At 41.9% G+C, this 27,195-nt stretch overlaps 1 protein-coding gene across 3 annotated transcripts in view; it reads right to left on the reverse strand.

Moving 5' to 3' along the window:
- PTPRM (protein tyrosine phosphatase receptor type M) overlaps positions 1-27,195 on the reverse strand; it is a 768,668-nt gene that overhangs the window by 541,319 nt on the left and 200,154 nt on the right. The gene's annotated exons all lie outside the window — the stretch shown is intronic.

The following is a 27,195-nucleotide window of genomic DNA, read 5'->3' on the forward strand; positions in this document are numbered from 1 at the left end:
TATGACAGACTCTAGGTCCATCCACCTCACTACAAATAACTCAATTTTGTGTCTTTTTATGGCTGAGTAATATTTCATTGTATATAAGTGCCACATCTTCTTTATCCATTCATCTATCAGTGGATACTTAGGTTGCTTCCATGCCCTGGCTATTGTAAATAGAGCTGCAATGAACATTTTGGTACATGAGTCTTTTTAGTTTTTTAGTTTCTCTATTTTTAGTTTTTTAAGGAACCTACATACTGTTCTCCATAGAGGCTATATCAATTTACATTCCCACCAACAGTGCAAGAGGGTTCCCTTTTCCCAACACCCTCTCCAGCATTTGTTTGTAGATTTTTTGATGATGGCCATTCTGACCAGTGTGAGTTGCTACCTCACTGTAGTTTTGATTTGCATTTCTCTAATGATTAGTGATGTTGAGCACCCTTTCATGTGTTTGTTAGCAATCTGTATGTCTTCTTTGGAAAAATGTCTATTTAGGTCTTCTGCCCATTTTTGGATTGGGTTGTTTGTCTTTTTGATATTGAGCTGCATGAGCTGCTTGTATATTTTGGAGATTAACCCTTTGTCAGCTGCTTTGTTTGCAAATATTTTCTCCCATTCTGAGGGTTGTCTTTTCATCTTGTTTATGGTTTCCTTTGCTGTGCAAAAGCTTTGAAGTTTCATTAGGTCCCATTTGTTTATTTTTGTTTTTATTTCCATTTCTCTAGGAGGTGGGTCAAAAGGGATCTTGCTGTGATTTATGTCATGGAGTGTTCTGCCTAGTTTTCCTCTAAGAGTTTTATAGTGTCTGGCCTTACATTTAGGTCTTTAATCCATTTTGAGTTTATTTTTGTGTATGGTGTTAGGGAGTGTTCTAATTTCATTCTTTTACATGTAGTTGTCCAGTTTTCCCAGCACCACTTATTGAAGAGGCTGTCTTTTCTCCATTGTATATTCTTGCCACTTTTATCAAAAATAAGGTAACCATATGTGCATGGGTTTATCTCTGGGCTTTCTATCCTGTTCCATTGATCTATATTTCTGTTTTTGTGCCAGTATCATACTCTCTTGATTACTGTAGCTTTGTAGTATAGCCTAAAATCAGGAAGCCTTACTCTTCCAGCTCCGTTTTTCTTTCTCAAGAACAATCTTGAATCTTAATGTTGGCGAAAAAACATCTAAGATATAAGCTAGCAGAGAGAGTAAGATTCCATTTAGACAAAGCTCAAAGGCAGGCAAAATTAGGGCTTCCCTGGTGGCACAGTGGTTGAGAGTCTGCCTGCCAATGCAGGGGACACGGGTTCGTGCCCCAGTCAGGGAGGATCCCACATGCCGCAGAGCGGCTGGGCCCATGAGCCACGGCCGCTGAGCCTGTGCGTCCGGAGCCTGTGCTCCGCAACGGGAGAGGCCGCAACAGTGAGAGGCCCGCGTACCGCAAAAAAAAAAAAAAAAAAGCAGGCAAAATTAAAATTGAGTGTGGTGTATGCATAAGTGATAAAATTTTTTTTTACAAAAGCAATAAAGTTAGGAAGGTAAACTCAAGACACTTGTTACCTCTGGGGAGAGGAAGGCAATTGTGTGAATGGAAAGGATAACTTCTTTGATATAGGATTTCTTTGATTTGGACATTGTTCTGTTTCTGGTTGATGGTTAAGTAGATAATAGCAGCATAGAGGTTTAATGGTACATTCATACTTTAATCACTTTATTGTAAGTATATGTCACAATGAAAATGCTTTGCAAAAACCAAAACTTCAATAAATCACATAAATATGTAGCATATTCTGTGAGACCCTACACCAAGGCACTTTGAACACTATATACTGTTTCCTCAAATTTCCTTATTTAAGTTATTAAAAATATACATAAAGTAACAAAAAGGAGTGATCATCCTGTATGATCATGGGTAGCACATAATTAAAAAGTGGCTGAAGTGAGGGTCTTAGGAAGGCAAACTAGAGGCAGAGAATGTGTAGGTATGGAAAGCATGAAATATGTCAGCTCTTAATATCATTACTGTCAAATATTATATGGTGAAAATAACATCAGAACACGGCACATGATCAATGTAAATTAGCTGAAGACAGGCATGGCTAGTATTTGTACAATACTAAGATGTGTCAAGAATCTGATAACAGGGACTTACGTGGTGGTGCAGTGGTTAAGAACCCACCTGCCAATGCAGGGGACATGTGTTCAATCCCTGGTCTGGGAAGATCCCACATGCTGTGGAGCAACTAAGCCCATGTGCCACAACTACTGAGCCTGCACTCTAGAGCCCGTGAGCCACAGCCACTGAGCCCGCATGCTGCAACTACTGAAGCCCACGTGCCTAGAGCCCATGCTCCACAACAAGAGAAGCCACTGCAATGAGAAGCCCGCGCACCGCAATGAAGAATAGCCCCCACTCACTGCAACTAGAGGAAGCCCGTGAGCAGCAATGAAGACCCAACACAGCCAAAAATAAATAAATTAATTAATTTTAAAAAAGAATAATTAAAAAAAAGAATCTGAGAACACACAATTATCTTAAAGACAAATAACGGATAAAAGAATTTAGACTAAACTAGAGTTTTCATCTCAAATCTATCTCTGAAAAGATGTTGCATTCTCCATCAGGATAACATAAAGGGATCATTTAATAGGTTTCTCAACTAGCTTTTCTTTTAATTCAATCATTTTGCCAGTTTTGTGACTATAGTAAAAGGCACGTAATTAGAAGTTCATTTTTTTACAGTCACAAAAATCAGGTAACATGAGTATTAAAATCACTATGCCAAATAATAATAATTGCAGAATTAAAGAGCTTTAACTTATCTGGTCCAAATTCTTTATTTTACTTCTTGGTTGAGTTGTCTGCCCTTTTCTGGAAATTGCATTAGTCAAGCTAATCTATACATCTAGTTTTAAAACACTTTAAAATACTCAAACACTGATTTTTGCCATAACTGCATTCTGTGAAGATAGACTGATGTGGTTCAATACTAATTCACTTGCGGTATTTTCATTTTCAAGATTGTATGGGCAATAAATTTTCGTCTAAGATAATTAATTAAAAGAATAGTAATATACTGTAGAGATTTTTTAAATACCAAGAAGTCTTACACTAATCATTTTAGTACTGATTGAGGCAACAGATAAGCCTTTATTTCTCATTTAAGCAAATGTTCACACAAAGCAGAAATTAAGGACCTATAGAAAGATCATTGAGAAAACTCAAGCTATCTACCTTAAACTGTCATTGTCAATACCTTGGTTATCTCCTTCTAGACACTGCCTGTGCGCCTGCATTTTTGCAGAATGCAATCACACCCTATAATTTAATCTAACTTTTCTCTTAGTAAATAATATAAATAGTTTTAAAGGTCAACAAATGTGTACCTACAGCCCCCTTTAATGGCTTTAGCATCTTCTAATACAGGGACGCCCCAGACAAAGTTTAACCAACCCCAAGTGGCTGGACATTAAGACTTTTTTTAAACAGCAAACCACAAAATGACTGAGAACAGGTTTACCTGTCTGAAGACTAATCTCAATTAAATTAATACCGTGCATTCGTAGGCAATGTCCAGAATACGCAAATCCATAGAGACAGAAAGAAGACTAGTAGTTTCCGGGGGCTGGGGATGCTGGGGTGGGGATGGAAAGTGACTGCTAATGGGCCCAGGGTTTCCTTTGGGGTGATGAGAATGTTCTGGAACTTGACAGTGGTGATGGATGGACACATTGTGAATGTATTTTACCACAATAAAAAAATATGAATACTAGAACTTAAACACAAACCAAAAAAAAAAAAATCTTCCACTAAATATACTGCCAAGTGCTCTAATTTTTCTCTGATTTTATAAATCAAAACCAAATGTTTATTTTTAACCACTTTGTTGCCTTGACCACTAGGTGTTTTCATCTAGTATCAGAGACTGGCAAATACAAGACAGAACATAAGTGCACCATTGAACCCCTTGAGTTTGAAGTATCTGTCTAGTTGGCAACTAAAAATATAAATCTGATTGCAGAGAGAAATATAGCCTAAATATTTATAACCAGAAGCCAGAAGCCAACTGGTGGTAAAAGAACAATGAATATTTATGAAATATTATATAAATTCTCACTAATACAAAAACATCAAGATTATTATGAGCAAATGGTAGAAAAATTAACTTGTAAAATGCATATTGATTGGGTTTGGAGAAACCTCTTTTAGCCTGCTGAAATGATTAATAAATAAGCTTCTGAATCCTCATTCATCACCAACCTTGGGAAGCCTGGAAGAGACTTGGAGATGATTTTTAAAATTAAAAAAAAATTTTAATTGTGCTAAAATACACATTAACATAAAATTTACCATCTTAGCCATTTTAAGTGTGCATTTCACATTGCTGTTCAAACATCTCCGTGATTTTTTTTCTTAAACTACCAACCTTCATGGATGTTTTATTTCCCCTTTTATGCTAAGAGTGCACATCACAAACTTACTCATTTCTGTCATTCTGTCTCTTTGTCAAGAAACAGAGTTCTAACCCCCGGGTAACTCTAACCAGCAGACAACAGGATGATCTTTTTTTTTTTTTTTTTAACATCTTTATTGGAGTATAATTGCTTTACAGTGGTGTGTTAGTTTCTGCTGTATAACAAAGTGAATCAGCTATATGTATACATATATCCCCATATCCCCTCCCTCTTGCGTCTCCCTCCCACCCTCCCTAACCCACCGTTCTAGGTGGTCACAAAGATCCGAGACGTTTTAATGAATGTAATTCAAGTCCTAACTTGAATGGGAGAGTCCTCCCCTGCTTCAGTGAAAGCAGCACAGGGCATCAATGTCAAAATCAAGCCCAGTGGCCCTGCTGGGATTCCTCAGTGGGAGGGTGTTGCTGTCAGGGGCCACAGCAACAGGAGCTGTAGACCCTGAACCTGGGATTAGCTGCTTCCAAGACTGTGGCTTAAGAACCCACCGGACATCCCAGACCACTGCAGAAGCCCCAGAGCCCTTGCCAGGAAAAAGGCAGCCTTCTGGGGGCTTAAGTCCCAGGGCTTCTACTGTTCCTGAGATCCCCTGCATTCTCCTTGGTGGTGCTCACCCACACCTAGAGGCCAGGGGAAGCGAGGGCTATGCCCAGTTAAGTACTTTCCAAGGCACCAGGCAACAGCCCACAAACCTACAGCAGTTCATAGGCATCTGAGTAGCTGGTAAGCCACAGGGATGATGTGCATCATTAACACTTCTCAATGCTGTTATCTGCAATGACAGAAGACCACTGCATGCTAAACAAAAACATCTGAAGACCAAGATGGGGCTTCTCTGAGTGGAGGTGCACCCCTGGTCTCAGGGAGAGACCACATCAGATGGGGGGACACCTCACCATTCAGAGTAAGAACAGCGGCGCCACAGAAACCCCCGCGGGAAGTATCAGGAGCCCAAAGGACTAGAACAAACTCGGGGGACATCAGGGGGTAAGCGGGCTTCACAGGAAGGGGGTCTCAAGCAGCAATGGTACTGGAGACGGGCAAAGGCAGGCACCTGCAAGTGCTCAGGATGGTGGAGCAAGGAGGAGGGAGGACTAAAGCCCAGTCCTGGACGCTCTATTCAAGTACTAGGTAGTCCATCTTCATTCCAGAGAAACTAGAAACTAGAAACCTAGTGGCTCAGGGCAGAAAAAGGGCAGAGAGATGAGTGGTGGTGATTCTGCACGTGGCAGCTGGCCTCACAGAGCACTTAACTCTGTCTGGTGATCCCCAGTGGGTGGGTGACCAAAATGGTCCATGGAGACGTGACAGTTGCAGAGGAAAGTCAGATTTGACTGGTCCTGTGCGCAGGGCATTTGCCCCCAGTTCTCAGGAAGGGGACCGTCATAAATCTTTCACAAACAATGACACGACAAAAAGTTTGCAACATTTTCCATGTGGCATCGCTGGGTAATCCAACAGGGATTTTCCAGAATGAGCACATTAATTTCCTCTATCAACCTAAATGATGTCCTGATAGAAAGAGAAACCCCCAGTTACAGAGGCACTATTCAAAATTATTCCCACAGCAAACATAAATGCATATCACACCTCGAGGCCCTCCTGAAGCCAGCTGCAAGGCTGATGAACCGGATTATGCGCAGAGAGAAAGCAGAAGAGTCTCCTGGCAGAGTCCCTAAACCAAATGACACTGCCGGCCACCAATCTACTACCAAGATACAATGGCCATAGAAAATCGAAGTTGTACAGTGGAGAATGATGATTGCTCCCCACAGTACCTTCCAGGAGGAGATAACCACCGAAGGTAGCCCTTGAGCCAGCTCTTAGAATAGGCTGGGTTACAGGAAGAACTTTCCACAACTTTGGGGTTGAGCATTTTGCTGTATGTATTGGAGGCTTGCTTTGTATGGCATGGTGTAGACTTGGAAAAGTGCTCTGAGGTCGTCCTACTGGAGGCCTGGCCAGGCTGCCATCAAGGAGCTTGGAGCTGCCTTGGACAATGACTCCACACCCTGATTTATTCACTGGCAGCAGTTGGCACCAGGCAACTCAGGGCTAATGTGTCCCACGTCAGTGCTATTTTTGAGATCCCCACAGCATTAAAAAATGCAGAGATGCCAAGGTGTAATCTTTCAATGGTGTTCTTTTAATTGTTTACATATGAATACTTCAAACACTACATATATCATAAGGTGGTATAGTTGTGCTATTCAGAAGAGAATAAAAGAGATTAAAAATACGAATTTTGGGTACACTGTAAGTGGTGTGATCTAGCAGTGAGACACAGATTTGGCCATATGAGGTACACATTCTACTTTCAGTCTTGTGTCTCTTTGCCCTGAAGCTTATCCTTTTTTGAAGATAATGTGGAGAGTCTAAGCGTGAGGCTTGGGCCTATGGCTCTCCTGTCCCTCCACCCTCACCCATGACACTCCCAGTGGACTCAGCATTATAAGCCTCCCGATCTTGGTGCACGGTTGAATAAAAGAGTGGGAAGGGGAAATGACCGAATTTTAACCACATTTCCAGCATTTCCTCTGTGCATGGAGAAAAAGAACCACTTGCTACAGTGAAATGTCCTGGTAGGTCATAGATGTGCCGGTAAAGATAGTCTATGCCTTCTCGTGGCAAAGTCAAGTCCCCCGTTTCAGCAACAGATTCAGTATTGTGAGCAGCTGATTTCTCTATAACTGGGAGTTCAAAGCAAACCCACAGAAGTGCCAAGATAATTCAATGGGGGAAAGGATGGTGCATTTGTTTACTACAGCTGCCATAAAAAATACCACAAACTGGGGGACTTAAGTGAAAGAAATGGTGTTATTTTAAATGTTTGGAGTTCTGGAGTTTGCAAGTCTAAGATGAAGGTGCTGGCAGGGGTGCTTCATTCTGAACCCTCTCTCTTGGCGTGCGGGTGGCTTTCTTCTCGCAGTGTCTTCAAAGGGCCTGTCCCCTGTGTCAGCACGTTACTTATGTCTCTTCCTCTTCTCTTAAGGACACGAGTCACATGGGATTAAAGACCTAATCTCCAAATACAGTTGCCCTTAGGGGTTAAAACTTCAACACATGGATTTGGGGGGTGGTGAGGGCAGGGGTCAAAATTCAGCCCACAACAGATTGTCTTTTTAACAAATGGGATTGGACCTTTTGGATATACAAGTGCCAAAAAAGTAATCAACTTAGACCCTTACCTCACACCATATACAACAATAAACCAGAATGGATCCTGAACCTAAATGGAAAACATGTAGGAAGAAAGTAAATGGAGAACTTTTGGGAGAAAACATAAGAGAAAATCGACCTGATCCTGAGGTACAACACCAAAAGCATGCTCCATAAAAGGAGAAAATGATTCACCGGACTCTGCATCAAACGTTGTTCTCTCTCATTTAATTCTTCCAACAACATTATAACGTTAGTAATATTCTCATTTTACAGATGAAGACATTGAGGCTTAGAGAGGTCAAGTAGCTTGAACAAGGTCCTAGGATCAGGGTATTGAAGTCAGGGAGCTCTTTCAACATATGCTAACAGCTGCCTTCCCATTGGGCATATTCCAGAGAGAAATAGAACCCATACTGATACTTCAATAGTATCAGAAAACATTTTCTAAAGCTGAGTGCAACCAAATTGTGGTTTGGGGATCTACTTATTATCTCCAAGTTTTGAAATATCCAAATTTCCAGCTTTCGGTTGTGAGATGTTGCTTGCATAGGCTGGGGAGAAACCTCAAGGGCCAGCTTTGTACATAAGTTGAAAATAAAGTTAAAAAAAATCTTTTGCAGGAAAGAAGCCATTTTTATTTTTGCCAATGTAAAATACAACCGTTCAACATTCATTTTCTCTACTCAGTATTCTGTAATAACCTAAATGGGAAAAGAATTTGAAAAAGAATAGATATATGTATATGTATAACTGAATTACCTTGCTGTACATCTGAAACTAACACAACATTGTAAATCAACTATACTCCAATATAAAAAAAATTAAATAAAATAAAATAAAATTTGTGATTGACATTAAAAAGAAAGGTATCATATGTCAGTCATATAATCAGTGGGCACCAAAAGTTTGAGACATACAAGCCCATGTAATGAGAAGAATGAATCCCAGGAAGCTGAGCACAGATGTTGTCAGAGGAATGGCAGGTGCAGGGAGAGGGGAGCGAAACCATGCAGCACTGACAGAGCAGAACAGCATGGAAGAGAACAGAAGCACCATGGGCTCTGCAGCCACTGGAGTTTTCCTACATAGAAAGAAAAGCCAGAGTGGACTTTACATACCTCTACAATACAACACTTCTCCCAGGCCCAAGGTTAAAACTGAATTTGATATGTCACATCAGACCACTATGAAGAATAATCTACAAAAATTATGATGATGTCATCTGTAAATACCCATTGGTATCAATAGCTTTAAATTATGAGTTGGCATTTTGGTTTATTAGGAAGCTCCTTCAGATGTATTAAAAATCTGTTTACTCTTAGTATTGATTTTTTTTGATAAATATATTATCCAGAGAGGTTATATGCAGTGATTTCCCTGGAAAAGCTGACATTTATTCAATGATATTTATTTTACTGAATTAAGTAGCAATATATGCTCATATATCTTTGCAGTATCTGGGAACTTATCTTCTCAGAGTTAAGGTAAGAGAATATCTGTTTTATAGAAATATTAGGGCACGGCTTAATAACATAGGGCTTAGGAAAGGCTCTAAGGGTGTAAAATCTATCAGTTGTGGATTAATTCTTCACTGACTTTTATATCAAAACACCATAAAGCTAAAGTTAATTCTCAAAACTTATTTTAGTAAGTTAACTGGAATTTTTAAAGATGGCCCTTCTTTAAAGAAAAAGAGGGCTTCCCTGGTGGCACAGTGGTTGAGAGTCCGCCTGCCGATGCAGGGGACACGGGTTCGTGCCCTGGTCTGGGAAGATCCCACATGCCGCGGAGCGGCTGGGCCAGTGAGCCATGGCCGCTGAGCTTGCGTGTCTGGAGCCTATGCTCCACAACGGGAGAGGCCACAACAGTGAGAGGCCCGCGTATGGCAAAAAAAAAAAAAAAGCCAACATTATATTCAATTTCAAGTGATTTTCTCATATAATAATTTACCAGGAAGTACTCTATGACCTTTTCTTAAATGAAATCCTCTAAGGCCAAGTGTGGCAGGGGCTACAGGCTAGTCACTCAATGTTCTATTTTTCCTTCTGCAGGGGAATCTCACTAAACTGTACCCCCAGCTGCCATTGCAGGTTGCAGGGACCCCTCCCCCTGACTTTTTTCTCTCCCCTTCCAAGTCTGGTCCATAGAAACTTCCCATGTGGATCCTCCACGGACTTTCCCCTTTGCGTCTAGATGTCCACGTGAGGGCAATCTTGGAGAACGCATGTTAAAGATGGCAGAGTCATTTTCGGGCTTCCCTGGTGGCACAGTGGTTAAGAATCTGCCTGCCAATGCAGGGGACACGGGTTCAAGCCCTGGTCTGGGAAGATCCCACATGCTGTGGAGCAACTAAGCCCATGCGCCACAACTACTGAGCCTGCGCTCTAGAGCCCGCGAGCCACAACTACTGAACCCGTGCACTTAGAGCCCGTGCTCCACAACAAGAGAAGCCACTGCAGTGAGAAGCCTGCGCACTGCAACGAGGAGTAGCCCCTGCTCGCCACAACTAGAGAAAGCCCACACACAGCAACGAAGACCCAATGCAGCCAAAAATTAATTAATTAATTAGTTAGTTAAGAAAAAAAAAAGATGGCAGAGTCCTTTTCAATCTGGATGTTTGTCTGGAACGGGGTTCCCAACCCCAAAACCTCCAAACTGGAACCATTCTAGACTATTATATACATGGAAAATAAACATCTCCAGTGTTAAGGCACTAGGATTTTGAGATTTATTTGTCATGGTATCTACTACATCTTTGTACTCTATAAATTCTTAGCAAAAAACAAAGAGCTTCATTTTCTTTAGAAAGCTCTTTAATTTGAAAATAAGGAACTAGATTAGATCACAGGATCTACTGAGTTTGGATGAGTCCGATTCTCAGAACTCATTCAGTAAGTCAATAGACATTTGTGGCATCATCACTGCACTTGCTTTACAAAGACAAAGTAAGGGGAAATGCCTCCCATGAATGTAATTAATGATTTGACTTGGAAAACAACCTATTTGTAAACTGTGTCTTCAAATTATACAGAAAGTCTAATACTACAAAAATATGATAAACTACCAGCTCCTTAAAGAACAATGCTTTTGGTCACAATTGGGGTTTTTATTTACTTGTTTGGTAGTCGAGTTGTTTTCCATTTTTTGTTAACCAATTCTCACTTGCAATTCTCAAGTGTTAGCAGCTGCTCCCATGAATGACCCCAGGATGTTACCTTTCTTTCCTTTTTAACGCACTGGAGGAAAATTCATCAGCTCAGAAAGCACTGGACTTAAGAATGTGAAAACCAATCATGTTCCCCCATTGATTAGTAGGAATAGCAAGAAATGCAACAAATATCATGATGTTAAAGGGCTTCACGACAATTAATATTTTTGGAAGGTTTTGTTGAGCTTGTCAAAGATGGGGTCTTAGATGAGCAATCCCTTCTTTAAGTCACCGGAACTGAATGGTATAAGTTAATCAAGAAGGAAAGAAAAAAAAAAAAACATCACTTGAATCAAAAAACTCCTTGGAACCAAGACTGTTTTACAATTTGTCTTTGTGTGAGTTTTATGGAAAGAAGCAAATGAGGATAGCCACTCTCTACTCCCCATACTGACCTCAGAAAAAATCTGTGACCAAAGTTTACCCTGCCAGCTGAAAAAAGATCTGACCACTGGGATTTACGCTGAATCACAGAAGGCTGTGGCCTGGAGAGGGATCACAGAGGGTTTAAACCTGCTCCCCGGGGGGGCAAGGGGTTCTCTGCTCTTTGCTTTGCCGTGCACATGTCATCAAAGAAAATATTGTTCTTATGTGCTGGGGAAGGTCGCTAATGATGAAGACCTTATGAAACGCAGGAATAAATACCAGCTCTTAACCGGGCTGAAGGAGAGAAAGGGGAGGGGTGCAGAGGGCATGCCTGTTAGCTCATTTGCAGAACTTGACACTGCATTATAAGTGCAGCAATGTCACAGGGGCAAGAAGCAGTCCGTCCAATGAAAGAGCAAAGAATTGCACATCTCCATCTGCTGGGGGACTTGAGGAACTGCCCAAATTAGAAAGTGACTTGGCTTTATGCTGATTAAAATTCTTATTAAAGACACACTGAATCACTTTGCTGTACACCTGAAACTGACACAACATTGTAAATCAACTATACTCCAATATAAAATAAAAATTAAATTAAAAGTTTTTTTAAAAGATACATTAAATAAAAGAAACTACCACCTCATTTCAGGGGTAAGGAAGTGTGACTGGCCATACCAGTCACAACTATATATTTTTGTCACTTAAAGGTTGCAGTGAAACAAATAACACTCCATTTCTTTGATCAGTGTCAGGGCAAACAATGTATGAACCAAGTACAGGCATTTTATAGAGACGTACTCTCCATCAGTGAGGCTGCCTTTCCCTCCACGCAATCGTACTTGAGAAAGGAGAAGGGTGTATCTCGGCATCTTGGGGCAGCTGTGGAGGCCAGCCACAGCTAATGGGCAGATGGCGACTTCTGGCTCTACATCACATCCATCAAATCTTCTTAGGAAGCCTCGTTAAAGTGTTCTCAGCCTGAAGGGGACTCCAAATAACAAGGACTTTCTAAAGTGAGTCCCAGGCTTCAAAAGCCACCATAATGGGTAGGCAATTAGTAGATTAAATTAATCCTTAGTAAGTCTCTGCCACTTCATGAATTTAATTTTCTTTTCTTCCGTTCAGCACATTATTCTATTTTAATACTTGGTCTTTCTGAAAGGCAAAGCATCGTCTCCTTGTATTGATACTTTAGGTTGTCCACGATGTTCTTTACCTCTCAGGATACAAAAACAGTGCCTGCCCACAGCAGGTGCTTCCTAAGGATTTATTGAAAAAGGAGAAAAGTTTCCAGCACTAGAAAGAGCTAGAAAGGTCATCCACATCTCTCTTCTTCCTCAAGATTAAGTATTAACTACCTCTCATAGCTGTAAAAATCTATAAAGATTACCAGGTTCCCCTGTTAACTCCTTCCATGGCTATATTAATATTAAACTCAAAAAATGTTTCTCCATCATGCCTTTTAAATATTAGCAAATTCTGTTAGAACTCATGTCTTTGGAAATAAATGTGTTACCTTACATAACAGGGCTATTGATAGGAGATGTGTGATGGGTAAGTTCACCTAAGAATTTGTTATCAATTCATATGCAATTTCTATCAAGCACAATTTCTAAGTCTCCCTGAATAATGCTCAGCCGTCTTTATAACACTGTGTCACTATGCACTTCATAATAAAGGGGTTGACATTATTTTATCACGACAATATATACGACAGTTCCACAATTAAAAATCTCAGAAGCAGCACTACTGAATGACTTTATACAGGCTTATTCATAAGGAATAAGTTTAAATAATTCACTTTATCCAACCCACAGCTGTCCAGAAAGCCTACACACAATTTCAAATATATGAATATTAATCCTACTCTCAAATTTTTCTAGAGCATGAGATTTCATAAACTCAACTTCATAGAATTTGTAATATTCACAGTTGTGTGGCTTTATACAATGTAATTTTGTGTATTATTTCATTTAGAATAAGTATTTATTAGCAAAAAAGAAAATACTTTTCAATAATAGGAACAAACTATTTATATTGTCTTTATTCAGAAAGAAAATGTGAATTATAACACTCAAGGATATCCTTTTTTGCAATAGTTGACCATTGAACAATGCAGGGGTTAGGGGCACCAACCCTCCACTCAGACAAAAATTCTGAGTATAACTTAGAGGTGGTCCTTCTGTATACACGATTCAGTTGGGCACCGGCGATTCAACCAACCATGGGTCATGTGGTACTGTAGTGTTTACTATTGAAAAAAAATCTGCATGTAAGTGGAACCACGCAGTTGAAACTCATGCTGTCAAGGATCAACTGTATTTACAAAACCCTTTCCCCTTCTTTCTTTTCTTTCCAGACTCCTCCAAACCTTTAATTGTCAATCATCAAGGGAGGCATATCCCTTAATATGATCTACTTCAGTGGTTCTCAAAGTATCTTCTAGGGAACCCTGAAATCCCCAAGTTACTTACAGGGAGTCCACAAGGTCACAACTGTTTTCCTGATAGTAATAGGACATTATTTGACTTTATTATTCCCATTTTTCTCTCAGTTACTAACAGATGTACATCATTGCTCTGATGGCTAATGGAGTGCATGTACTCTGATGTACTCTGTTTTCAAAATTATTCAGCTTTCATTCAACCCAGAAAATATAAATAGAAATTGCCCACATGATCAAAAGTTCTTTGGATATTTCAAAAACAGTTGTAAGGGTGTAAAGGGGTCCTAAGACCAAAGAGTTTGAGAACCATTCAACAAACAACCCCAAAATTTCAGTGGCTTCACACAGGAAGTTTTTCTCACTCAGGCACATGACCCCGGCACTCAGCTGTGTGTGTGTGTGTGTGTGTGTGTGTTTGTGTGTGTGTGTGTGTGTTTTGGGAGCAGGGTTGGGTTTCAGGAGGAGTCGTTTCTACATTTTGTCACTCAGGCACCCAGGCTAAAAGCATCGCAATCACCAACGCAGGAAAAAGGGAAGAGAACACAGGGAATCTGGCTCTAAAAGCTTCTGCCTGAAAGCGACATGTGTCACTTGAATGCACATTCACCAGCCACAGCAGGTGTGGCCACATCTACATCAGAGGGCACAGAGGTGCACATGCTCTCCTGTTTCTAGAACATGGGAGCTGGAAGCAGTGACTCAACACTCCCCAAAATACCACAGGGTTCTCCCTTCAGGTGGCTCTCCTCTTCCCAGCATCTTGTCCCAAAGTTATTCACCCTCATGATCATGTATTAATGGGGCCTCACAAACCATTTCAGGAAACATGTGGAGACGCTACTGAAATATGACATACACAGGTTCACATATTTCAATTGTTTTTTATTTCAAAACAATTGCAAAACATCAAATCTAAACAAAATACAGAGGGTAAAGGCTTGCCAAAGCTAGTATACAGTGCTATTGTGTAAAATGGGTATTCTAAATGCCTCTGTTTGACTGACATGTAAAACCAATTATTTATAATAATTTGTGCCATTAACAAATGTCCAACACCTTTTTATAAGAGCAAGACCCAGATCAATTCAAATAAATTAACATTCCTGTCTGAACTGACTCATCCAGCCCAAGTAACAAATTCACATGTCAGTGGGGGACTGCCCCAATGACCTGTCCGCTGAAAAATACAAACTATCATTTTGTTTTCCGAATAAAAAGCATTGATTGCAGTGTCAGAAAGGTCACGCCTCATCAGCTCAGTCACTGACCTGCTGGCAAATTGCAGCCTGTCACTCCACAGTGAGCCAGGACCATCGGGGGAACTCAGGCACGTTGTGTTTATACAGTACAATTGGGGAGGTGACACCATTTCCACAAGGTGTGTGTTTAACAGGATGGGTATCACGGTCAACAGAGATGGGAAGAGGAAGCAGCATGAAAGGAATGACTATAAGAGAGGTCTCATCATTTCCCAAGATGACCCCCAGAAACCTACTGATTCCTATTTGCCTTAAAATTGCCTGGATCAAACCCAGTCTATGTCTCCAAGTCTTATGCCAAGGATTTCAATATTTTGTACATTTTCTCTGGGTCACAGAAGAAAAGATGTTCCCTAGAAGGAACCAGGAAAAATAAAATTAAGAAGCACCTCTGCATTAGGAAACCTGAAGCATTCAAAAAAGAATAGGGCATTGGAAAAAACAGCTTTCCGTGGTATCCTCTCGGAGGGCACTGCTGTATTCACATGCTACCCCACACATATGGGGTATAGTCAGTTGTATAATGGGTTGTCTGGATGTGTCGTCCACCACAGAAAGGAGTTAGGATGTCCAGCCGACAGTTAACTAAACAGCTATATTTATTTCCCTTTCAACCACTCAAGCTTTTAAATATCACTTTAAGATATAATTTATCACAATCTCCTAGGATAAAATATCAGTCAACTATGAATTAAAGTCCACTTATTTAACGATCTGCTCAATCATTTCATGAAGCTTGCCAAGAAATTCTTTATGAATTTTTCTGTGTTCAGCCCCACATTATGGACGAGATACAAATGAATTCAAGCATGTACCCAAAAATAAAATGTAATAATTCCTTATGCATCTTCTTACAAAGTTCCAGTTAGCCACCAAAATATCTACCAATAAGATAACGATCTTTATACTTGATTCACCCACCAAGGCATAAGACCGCAGCATGAAGCATCTGTCCTATTTTAGAAAGTCCTAAAATTACATCCCTGAAGTGTGTCACTGTACATGGGCCCATCAGCTCCACTAAACTTCTCCAGTGAAGACCAAGGAATCAACCCGAGATGCTCAGAAGGGAAAATGAGAGTCAACCTAGGCTTCTTAAGTATAAATATTTTCAGTGTGATTTGACAGGATAGCTTTTTGCTTAAAAGGCATCTGTGGATAAGAATCTCACTGGCACTAAGTCAGTGAAGCTCCATGTGTCTTTTGTTTCCCATGTTTATAGCACAAATTTTGCTTAGTTTTAAAACTATAGAAAAGTTGAAAAAGTAGTATGATAAATGTTTATACATACTTCACCCAGGCTTAACAACTGTTAACATCTCACCACGTTTGCACACATACTCTGTCACACACACACACACTTTTTAACATGAATCTCCTAAGAACAAGGGAATTCTCCTACTCATTCCTATGCTTTGTGATAGGATACTTATTTACTAACCAAACTTCCTTCTTTTTCTTTTTTTTAACATCTTCATTGGAGTATAATTGCTTTACAATGGTGTGTTAGTTTCTGCTGTATAACAAAGTGAATCAGCTATACGTATACATATGTCCCCATATCTCAAACTTCCTTCTTACATCTTTTCCTGATCCCTCGTATGAGCAGTTCTTTCTTTTCCTCTCTGCAAACAGAGTCAATTCCTTTCTCGTTCCCTTTGTCAGAAATCGAGTCAAATGGCCTCCTTGCTGTGCATCCTTCACCAGCTCAGGACGGCCTTTGGGAGTCTTTCCTCCAGCCTCGCCCCTTCCCTCCCCATCTGCAGTGCCTGCAGTCCCGACACTGTCTGCTCCTGAGCAGCCCTGGGCAAGCCTGTGCCCCCCGCTGGCCAGCACTGCCGCGGGACAGGGCGATCCTTCTGCCCAGCAGGCCCGCCTGCTCCGGTCCCACTCCTCATGCTCGCCTGGCCCCCCTCGGGTGCCACCTCCTCCATCAGGCCTTCTGCTTGCTCTCACCCCTGGCCTCTGTCTGGGCAGCAGCCTGGCCCCCACCGGAGCACTGGGCTCACCAGTTTTGTTCTGGAAGACTGGCTCTGGGTCATCGCTACATCGCAGTGCCTGGAGCACACACAGGGCCTCACACATTTGGAGGCCCAAAGAGGGAAGGGCCTTCCATCTCCTCCTGGTCTATGGCAAAAAGAACAATCCAGGCTTAACTAGTTCTTCTTTAAATGTATTCACCTCTTCCATTTCTTGGACCATGGGAGGGCCCGAAGGGGCTGAAAGGGGACCTTGCCCCTGTGATGGTCTGGTCTGTGGCAGGCTGGAGACAGGGGTGACCGGACCCCAGCACCACACAGAATGGCCCAGGCCTTCCCCACGCTGGTGTCTGTGTGAGGACAGCTTCATGCTACCATCAACCTGCCAGCTAGCACATCAGCGGCCCACCCAAAACTCCTCTGACCCAAAGACCCTGCCTTCCATTAAGAGAGGCTGCCACTCCCCGGACCCAACTGGTAAGTCTTCCTCAGGCCTAGGGTTCTCTGGTCTTCGGTCCATCCCCACTACGCGCCGCCCCTCTGTAGTCCAAGGTATCTCAAAAGATGGTAAGACTGTCCCCAAGTGTCCCATCAAAGCCTGCTGTCCCTTCTCCCCACCCTCCTCCCTTCCAACAACGCGGCCAGGCCCAGCTCCAGGGCGCCTGCACACAGAACACAGAGTACGTGGGCACCAGCCAGGGCCTGGGTGTGAATTTCTCAGCCTGGCATCACAACTGCCCAGTGGACCCATGGCCCTGGACCCCGCCCTGGACCCTCAGCCCCTCCTCAACTCAGCCTCAGAGAGATTTACAGCATCTGTCACGATTGGCCTGCATGTTTATTCCATTACTTGGTTTCACATAACTCTTAGGATGTCATTTCGTACAATTTTACGGGAAATTAAGCAAGAAATAAACCTATTTTAAAAACACATATTGGGGGCTTCCCTGGCGGTGCAGTGGTTGAGAATCCGCCTGCCGATGCAGGGGACGCGGGTTCGTGCCCCGGTCCGGGAAGATCCCACATGCCGCGAAGCGGCTGGGCCCGTGAGCCACGGCTGCTGAGCCTGCGCGTCCGGAGCCTGTGCTCCGCAACGGGAGAGGCCACAACAGTGAGAGGCCCGTGTACCACAAAAATTAATAAATAAATAAATGTGGAGGAAACAAGTGAAAAAGGATCCTTTGTAAAAAAAAAAAAACAAAAAACACACATATTGGGACTTCCCTGGTGGCGCAGTGGTTAAGAATCCGCCTGCTAATGCAGGGGACATGGGTTCGATCCCTGGTCTGGGAAGATCCCACATGCCGTGGAGCAACTAAGCCCGTGCGCCACAACTACTGAGCCCTCACACCTAGAGCCCATGCTCCGAAACAAGAGAAGCCACCACAATCTCACCTCAACTAGAGAAAGCCTGTGCGCAGCAACAAAGACCCAATGCAGCCTTAAATTAATTAATCTAAAAAAACACAAACAAACAAACATATTTATATGTACAGGCTCACTTGTATATTTTTTAGCAAATATTTAAAAAATAGTCAGCCACTGTTCTTCCTTTTTGTAACAGTTTCCCAATCAGCCAAGACAGGAATTTAGAACAAATCTAAAGGAGAACATTTGTAGAACACTGAATATATACTATTGAAATAAATGTTCATACAGAATACGCTGGCCCCCTTGAAACACTTAACTATTAAAAATCAAGACACTTTTCAAAAAAAGAATGACTGCCCTGATCTTGAATAAAACTGAATCATAGGAAACATTACGCGGAATGAAATAAGCCAGACACAAAAGAACCTCTATTGCATGATGCCTCTTACATGGGGTACCCAGAGTGGACCAATTCATAGAGACAGGAAGGAGGATGGTGGTGGCCAGGGGCTGAGGGGAGGGGGGACGGGGAGTTAGTGTTTAATGGGTGCAAAGTTTCAGTTTGGGAAGATGAAAAAGTTTCTGGAGATGGATGGTGGTGATGGTTGCACAACAGTGTGAATGTACTTAATGCCACAGAACTGTACTCTTTTTTTTTTTTGGCGGTACGCGGGCCTCTCACTGTTGTGGCCTCTCCGGTTGCGGAGCACAGGCTCTGGACGCGCAGGCTCAGCGGCCATGGCTCACGGGCCCAGCCGCTCTGCGGCATGTGGGATCTTCCCGGACCAGGGCACGAACCCGTGTCCCCTGCATCGGCAGGCGGACTCTCAACCACTGCGCCACCAGGGAAGCCCAGACTCTGCTCTTAAAAATGGTAAATTGTGGACTTCCCTGGTGGTCCAGTGGTTAAGATTTCACCTTCCAATGCAGGGGGTGCTGGTTCGATCCCTGGTCAGGGAGGTAAGATCCCACATGCCCCAAGGCCAAAAAAACCAAAACATAAAACAGAAGCAATATTTTAACAAATTCAGTACAGACTTTTACAAAAATGGTCCACACCAAACAAATCTTTAAAAAAAAAAAAGGTAAATTGTATGTTACGTGTTTTTACCTCTGAATGGAGCACACTGTCTACACTCGTTAAAATGAGTCCACCCAGAGCCCTCTGCTGTTTAACTAAGAACTCCCCAAAGATCACTGATCTGAAATGGGGTTCTTTTGTTATCATCTAAAGTTATTTTTATAAATTTTGTAACTTAGAAACTGCTGGCAGGATGCAATTCCGGTCCAGTTCCTTTCACCGTGTCTCATCATTCACTGTTTCAAAGCTACTGGAAACCCATTTTGAGCATCACCAGGGTAATATGAGTGAGATGCAGAGAGAATGCTCATCAAGGACCATCCTACACCTTGGATGTCAGGCAGAGACCTCACTATGGGACACCTGAATAAGATGCCCAAAGACAATAAAACGTGTCATTTCCTGAGTTCTGGAGCAGAAATATTCAGAATCAACTAAAATAACACCAAATTCAATGACCTCCCCCACATTTTTTAAGTATTTCATAATACTTTTTATTACAAAGTTACACTTAATCATAAAGAAAATGTGTAATGTAGAAGTGACAGGACAATTACCCCAAATCCTACCATCCTGGCAAAAAAAGTTCATATTTTAATGGACTTCTTTCAACTTGCTTTTCGATCCATTCAAAAATTATATGAAGATCTATACCTTTTGTTTCTTATTTGGTATCACTTAGAAGGGAAAATAGGAAATCAGCATGAACTGCCCACTTCACAGAGACCCAGCAATCCCACTGCTACGCATATACCCTGAGAAAACCATAATTCAAAAAGAGACATGTACCAAAATGTTCACTGCAGCTCTATTCATAATAGCCCGGAGATGGAAACAACCTAAATGTCCATCATCGGATGAATGGATAAAGAACATGTGGCACATATATACAATGGAATATTACTCAGCCATAAAAAGAAACGAAATTGAGCTATTTGTAATGAGGTGGATAGACCTAGAGAGTCTGTCATACAGAGTGAAGTAACTCAGAAAGAGAAAGACAAATACCGTATGCTAACACAAATATATGGAATTTAAGAAAAAAAAATGTCATGAAGAACCTAGGAATAAAGACACAGACCTACTTGAGAATGGACTTGAGGATATGGGGAGGGGGAAGGGTAAGCTGTGACAAAGCGAAAGAGAGGCATGGACATATATACAGTACCAAACGTAAGGTAGATAGATAGTGGGAAGCAGCCGCATAGCACAGGGAGATCAGCTCGGTGCTTTGTGACGGCCTGGAGGGGTGGAATAGGGAGGGTGGGAGGGAGGGAGACGCAAGAGGGAGGGGATATGGGAACAGATGTATATGTATGACTGATTCACTTTGTTATGAAGCAGAAACTAAAAAAAAAAAAAAAAAAAGATGAATTCATACTAACTGCTCCTGGAAAGTTACTTAGTAATAAAAGGAGGACGTTTCTTGAATTCTGTGCTGAGTCAGGTAGGAGGCTAATTCTCTGAAGTGGATAATTTTGTCTCCCTTGGTCAGTAACCCCATGAGGCAGGTTTTAAACGCCTTTCCAACACCTTCGGGATCCTGCAGGGCTGACGGCCCCCTCCCCCCGCAGAGTTCCCCCTGCCTCAGCCTCTGCCCCTGCTCTTCCCTCTGGGAGGACCACTCAGCCTCCAGGCCTCCTTGTCCCTGATGGGACCCCATCTCTGCTCACAGAGCGGCTGCTCCCGCCTGCCGCTCCCATCCCTTACTAAGCCCTTGTCCTGATTTAGTTTTTCTTCACAGCCCTAGAATGTCTCCCCATCACAGTATAAGTCTGTCTGCTTATCACAGCCTGCACGCCTGACAGTCAGCAAGAACACAGACTCCATTATTGTCGCTCCAGCTCCTAGCGCCAGGCCCCCGGACATCACTCCACAAACATGTATCACGAACTAATCCTAAACCCATGAGGAGTCTGAGGACCTGAGAGCTGAAGAGTCGGCCAAGGTTCACAGCTGTGAAGCCACAGAGCCAGAATCTGACCCGGGAGTGGGCAGCAACCCCACGGGGAGAGCCTTCGAGTTCATTTCCAGAAGATCCAAATAGTTGCCACCTGGGATGAAGGCTGCCCGTGCCCCCCTCCCTAGATGCAAGTGCTCGGGTGGGAAGTTGCCTTCCTGGCACTCAGAAGAGCACAAACGGGGGCTTTTCTCTCCTATAAGCCTGGGGCAGGTGTATCTTCTCTGAACTTCAGTCCTCTTGGGTGTAAAACAGATATAACGCCGTCTGATCTCCCAGGGCTGTCATGAGGATCAGAGGATACACAGCAAAGAAGCAACTTTTGTCAGCTGCTAGGAGTCATGTACGTGTACAAGATCACTTTGGTTTATGAGGGAGAATTATCAGAAGGCACTGCACTGCCACTTGCCTGGGATTTCAATGTTTTTGCTCTTGTTTTTTGCTTTTTGTGTGTTCTTAAGAGACAGCACAGCCAAGAAAGCTAAATTTGATGCTATGGTGTGCTGAGTCTGATGAACTGAATTTCATATTACCTTTTACGTTTTTACATCCAGAAAGTCATAAATTAATGAGGGAAAACATGGTCTCACAGGATCTGATCTTTTGGCAATCCAAGAATGATCTCACAAGACTGAGAATGTAGGTGCATCGCCGGCGAGGGGATCCTTACTTGGTTCATTCAGCGATGAAGCCCAAGCATCTTGAACGATGCCTCGCACATAGCAGGTGTTCAATAAATATTTGTTGAATGTTGACACATTCAAAGAATGAAAGAAATAATTAAACAACTGTGCGAACGTTCTTTGCCAAAAATATTACTCACTAGATACACACTGAAATTTAAGGAGGAAAAATGTCTTTTCAAGCCCAAAGTCTCCTGCTCTTTGTCACTCAAAGAGCAGAAGACTTTGTAGAAGCCCTGAAGTGTGAACACATAGGACGTCTCCCCCAGTAGGAGGAAAACATGCCTGGTGAATGCACCCCGAGAGGAAACTGCAATTCCTTTGTCTGTCAATCCATCATCTTTCTCAAAACAAATACATGCAGTCGCTTTTTTTCTATTTTCTGGGGCATCACACTAAGAGTCCACATTGCTCCTTCATCCTGCATGGCCCTCTCTCTGCCTTTCACATGGGTACCCTCGGAAATGACTCACTCCTCAGTCACAACATCTCCACAAAGATCGGCAACCCCACCACTCCCAATCTGCATAACGTAAAACCAAGATGTGGAGGCCAAGTGAGGTTGCCCAGGATGCACACTATACAACCTGTATAGGAACACTATACAACCTGGAAGAGTATTACATTCTCCCAGCACTAGGGCCCAATTTACTTCATTACAGCCTTTTTAGAGGTACGATGTTTTACGGGGACCACAGGGGTTATAAATAAACGTCAATTTTATAAGTATCAAATGGCTATGGTTGTAAGCTACCTTTACATTTTTAATATTATGGATGAATTTATTGCTAATTTTTTTAATTAAACAGGATCACATTTTCTAATACATAAGATATGGAATATGTTAAATATCCATTTCATAAAACTGGAGCACTAGGGTCCAAACAGGAATATTTTAACAACATGTAAACACATCAACTATTCTCAAACTGTGCAGATGTTTTTGCATCATGAAATACTCCTAATCAAATACTTCTTAGTCTATAGGGATAATCATACAAGGCACTGCACTATATCAAGTGATAGAAGCAATGGTTTTATCAAAATGTATCAGGTTATCATTTAGTTACTTAATCAAGGGTTCTTGTGCTCAGAGTATAATCCTTATGGCAAAGTTTAAGAGAGTTGCCCATTGCTAATGGAGCTCAATGAATATGAAATGAACCACGTGTGCTTTCCAATAAAAGCGAAATCACATGTAGCTTGCTTTCAACATCTGGAAAACTGTGTGGTTCAGAGCTAGCTGCAAAAGTGTCATCTACTATCACATAAATGTTGGCTTGAAATACAAAAAAATTAAATGACATTTGGTGCTTATTTTCCCTAACTATGTATTTCCATAGCTAATATCACAGCATTAGAATAGTTATCAACCAGCTTGTATAAAGCTCCAGACTGTATTTAAATAGTTTAAATGTGGTTAAAAAATAACCTCACATGTGAAGATAAAGAGAAACAAACCCTGCACACTGAAGCATCATTTTCCAAAAAGACACAGAAAAAGTAAACTTTAATTACAGTAAATTTAAAAATCAGAGTAAAAATTTTAGTCTATCTCACCATCATAACTGTTAAATTCATCTTGGTGGATTATTTGCTTATTAGAATCACAAGAGTTCCACAAGGATATTGGTACTAAACAGTAAAGAAGGTCACGGTGCTTTCCAATAGATAGTAAATTTATGGGAAAGATAGAGAAAATCCCTGATCATCATATTTTTTTTCTTACTGATTTTAATAGCCCAATGTTTGGAAAAGAAGTCAACTGAAAGTGAAAGAAAATGTGAAAAAATGTTTATATGTTAATAGTTATAATATCAATACAGAAAATCATTACAATATAAGCCAGGAGTCCAAAACAACAATTAAAGCTGATGCCAAAATGGTCTAAGACACAGGTTAGTATAATTGTTGTGGAAAGGTCCAGAAACGAGATATCTAGGCTTTGTGAACCCTACAGCCTCTGTTCTAACTACTCAGACTACTCAGCTCTGTCACTGTGGCCCAAAAGCAGGCACAGACAATATTTAACAAATGGGCATGGCCGTGTGCCAATAAAACTTCATTAATGGACACTGAAATTGGAATTTCATGTGTCACAAAATAGTATTATTATTATTTTGATTTTAGAAGACCATTTAGGACTTCCCTGGTGGCACAGTGGTTAAGAATCCGCCTGCCAATGCAGGGGACATAAGTTTGATCCCTGGTCCTGGGAGATCCCATATGCCAACGAGCAACAAAGCCCGTGCGCCACAGCTACTAAGCCTGCGCTCTAGAGCCCGTGAGCCACAACTACTGAGCCCGCGTGCCTAGAGCCCATGTTCCACAACAAGAGGAGTCATCGCAATGAGAAGCCCACACACGACAATGAAGAGTAGCCCCTGCACGCCACAACTAGAGAAAAGCCCACGGGCTGCAACGAAGACCCAACGCAGCCAAAAATAATAAATAAATAATTTATAATAAATAAAACCATTTAAAAATGTAAAAACGGGGACTTCCCTGGTGGCGCAGTGGTTGGGTGTCCACCTGCCAATGCAGGGGACACGGGTTTGAGCCCTGGTCTGGGGACATCCCACATGCCGTGGAGTGGCTGAGCCCATCCATGTGCCACGGCTGCTGAGCCTGCACTCTAGAGCCCGCGACCCACAACTACTGAGCCCGCGTGCCACAACTCCTGAAGCCCAGGTGCCTGGAGCTCGTGCTCCGCAACGGGAGAGGCCACCGCAGTGAGAGGCCCGCGCACCTAGGCGAGGAGTAGCCCCCGCTTGTCGCACATGGAGGGGGCCTGCGTGAAGCAACGAGGACCCAATGCAGCCATAAGTAAGTAAGTAAGTAAATAAATAAATGAAAAAAGTTTTTAAAAAATAATAAAAAATAAAAATGTAAAAACCATTCCTAGCATGCAAGCCACACCAAAAAAACAGCAGCTGACTGGCTGTGGCTGGCAGGATATAGTTTGCCAACCCTGGGTCTAAGGCATCACAGAACCAGCCTGCACGTGCAAGACCAAATACAAATACACATGTGAGAACAAATCCAACAAGATTTTAAATAAAGGTTTTTAAAAATTAACCCTTTAGAGCTATGGCTGTATCTGATCTTGCCACCCATTTACCCTGAGAAATTCATAAAGAAGGCCAGCCTTGGAATTTGGTTTTGAAAGGAATAGATTTTATACCTATTAATGAAAAGGGAGGAGGAGGAAGAGGTAAAATCCTGAAACTGAAGAGTATTTAAAACTCATGGCTATATATACATATTGGAAACTCAGTTTTCACATCCATACCTCAGGATAGTATATGCACGTTTACAAGATGGTAACTTCTAACAATGACATTGCATTGAGAACTTAACTTCTCACTTTTGGTGGGTAGGTCAGCTGGGCCCAAGTCCACGTCCTCCAAAGACACTGGGCGTACGGTAAGAAAACTGCTCTTAGAATACTTCTAGTCTATACCACACTTAATTCTATGCACTTTTAGATTTCTCGCTAGTTGTATTTTTGTAACCCTCTTTCCCAAGTAGGTAAGTTCCTAGAAAGAATCATCTCATAATCCTTCATCTCCCTCAGTAATCATGATTAGTATACACTAGGGCTCAAAGAAGTTTTTTTTTAATAACTAAAGTTTGTTTAATAAATAGTAGGAAAAATACACATATTTGCAGTTTTATATTATGGTAAACATTTTAATGTGGTGGAAGAACTATCCATTTTCAGGAGCCTTATCTGGACTCATGTCCATAGGCAGAGTCAGAGGAAAGACGACCCCCTGCTAGTCTTTCCCCAACTCCCTCCAGACCTGCTGACACCCAAACCACCCACATGTCCTAACCCTAACCCAAAACTTGCACCCTGTTTGGGGGTAGGTGTTGAGGATACATCTTATGTAACCATCAGAAACCAGACGGAATTGACAAAAGTGTTAGAAAATATAACATTCAGAGATCTTAAGTTACAAAGTCCTAATATTAATCACCAAGTATTCTATTAGTCAACAGAAGAAAAATAAATTCAAGCAGAATGTATAATGCCCCCACTTCACTCTTCCAAAGGCAGAAGGGCCTTCAAAGGCCAAATACTTGCAAGGTCACTCTCCCTGTGTGGCTTCAATTACCCAACTGACTATTCCAGGGCACAACTGGTCTTTGATATGTGTAACCATTTTTGTAATGGCCTCTACTAGAAACCTATCCTTTCTATATTTAAAGCTTGGACATCTTGGTCTGAGGTGGTATTATGGGACATCAGAAAGAAGTAAAGGACAAGATGGTAACAAGAAGCTGTACCTCCCCCTCCTTCATGGAGGGAGATGGGTCATCCTATATCAAAAATAGAACCAGTGGAGGCTGACAAAGATCCTGCCTTATTGGGGGCTCCTTTGCAAGAGTCAATTTTTCCTAATCAGGTTTCAATCTAAAGGACCACAGAAATGAAATCAACTCCCTACTGTGGAAAATTACAAAATGTTCACCAAATTAGAAGATAATAAACAAAGAAAACCTGAGTGCACACTTGTGGAGAAAACTCCCAGAACTAAACCTGAGTGCCCTCCCCAGCCTCTCTGGACACAGACTGAGAGAGCAGGTGGGGACAAAGGCTTTCAGGGTGAGAAGGTTGCTTGGGAAAGGACAGCTCTGCCTGAGGGGGGCTGCTAGCCCCTGCTCTTTCCCTTCTCCCATCACTGACAAGAATGAAGCCAGACTGTAATTTGGAAAAACAACTAAAGTACCACTGACTCAAACACAAGTAATATTCAAAAGTACATACCTATGAGAGAAAAAGAGACAGAACAGGAGTCTGTCAGCTGTGGGGAAATCACTAAGAACTAGGAAGGATTTGGAGTCCAGTAAAGCCACAGTGCTAAGGAGCTCAGTGTTCCTTTCTCTGAAGTTATAAGGAGTTAAACATGGGAAGGAAACAGAAAGAACATGGCGGGCATCATAACTGTTACAGCTTAACTAAGAACAACATTAAACCCTACTTCATGTTTAAAAGCTACCTCTCCAAGATTACTCACTAAATGTACTCATAAATACTGCTATTGGGACACAGTTAGATGAAGTCCTTAATAGCCATTAAAAAAGTATAAAAACTGTGTTTTACCTGAAATCCAAATCAGAATAACATATCTTCCAGTTTGAATTCTGAATGGGACACAGTCATCACCCCACCTGTCAAGTGAATCTGCAAATCTAAAATTTTAAATGGATATGCAACACCG

Source organism: Mesoplodon bidens, assembly GCF_964165515.1.
Source record: "Mesoplodon bidens genome assembly, chromosome: 13".
Classification (NCBI taxonomy): domain Eukaryota; kingdom Metazoa; phylum Chordata; class Mammalia; order Artiodactyla; family Ziphiidae; genus Mesoplodon; species Mesoplodon bidens.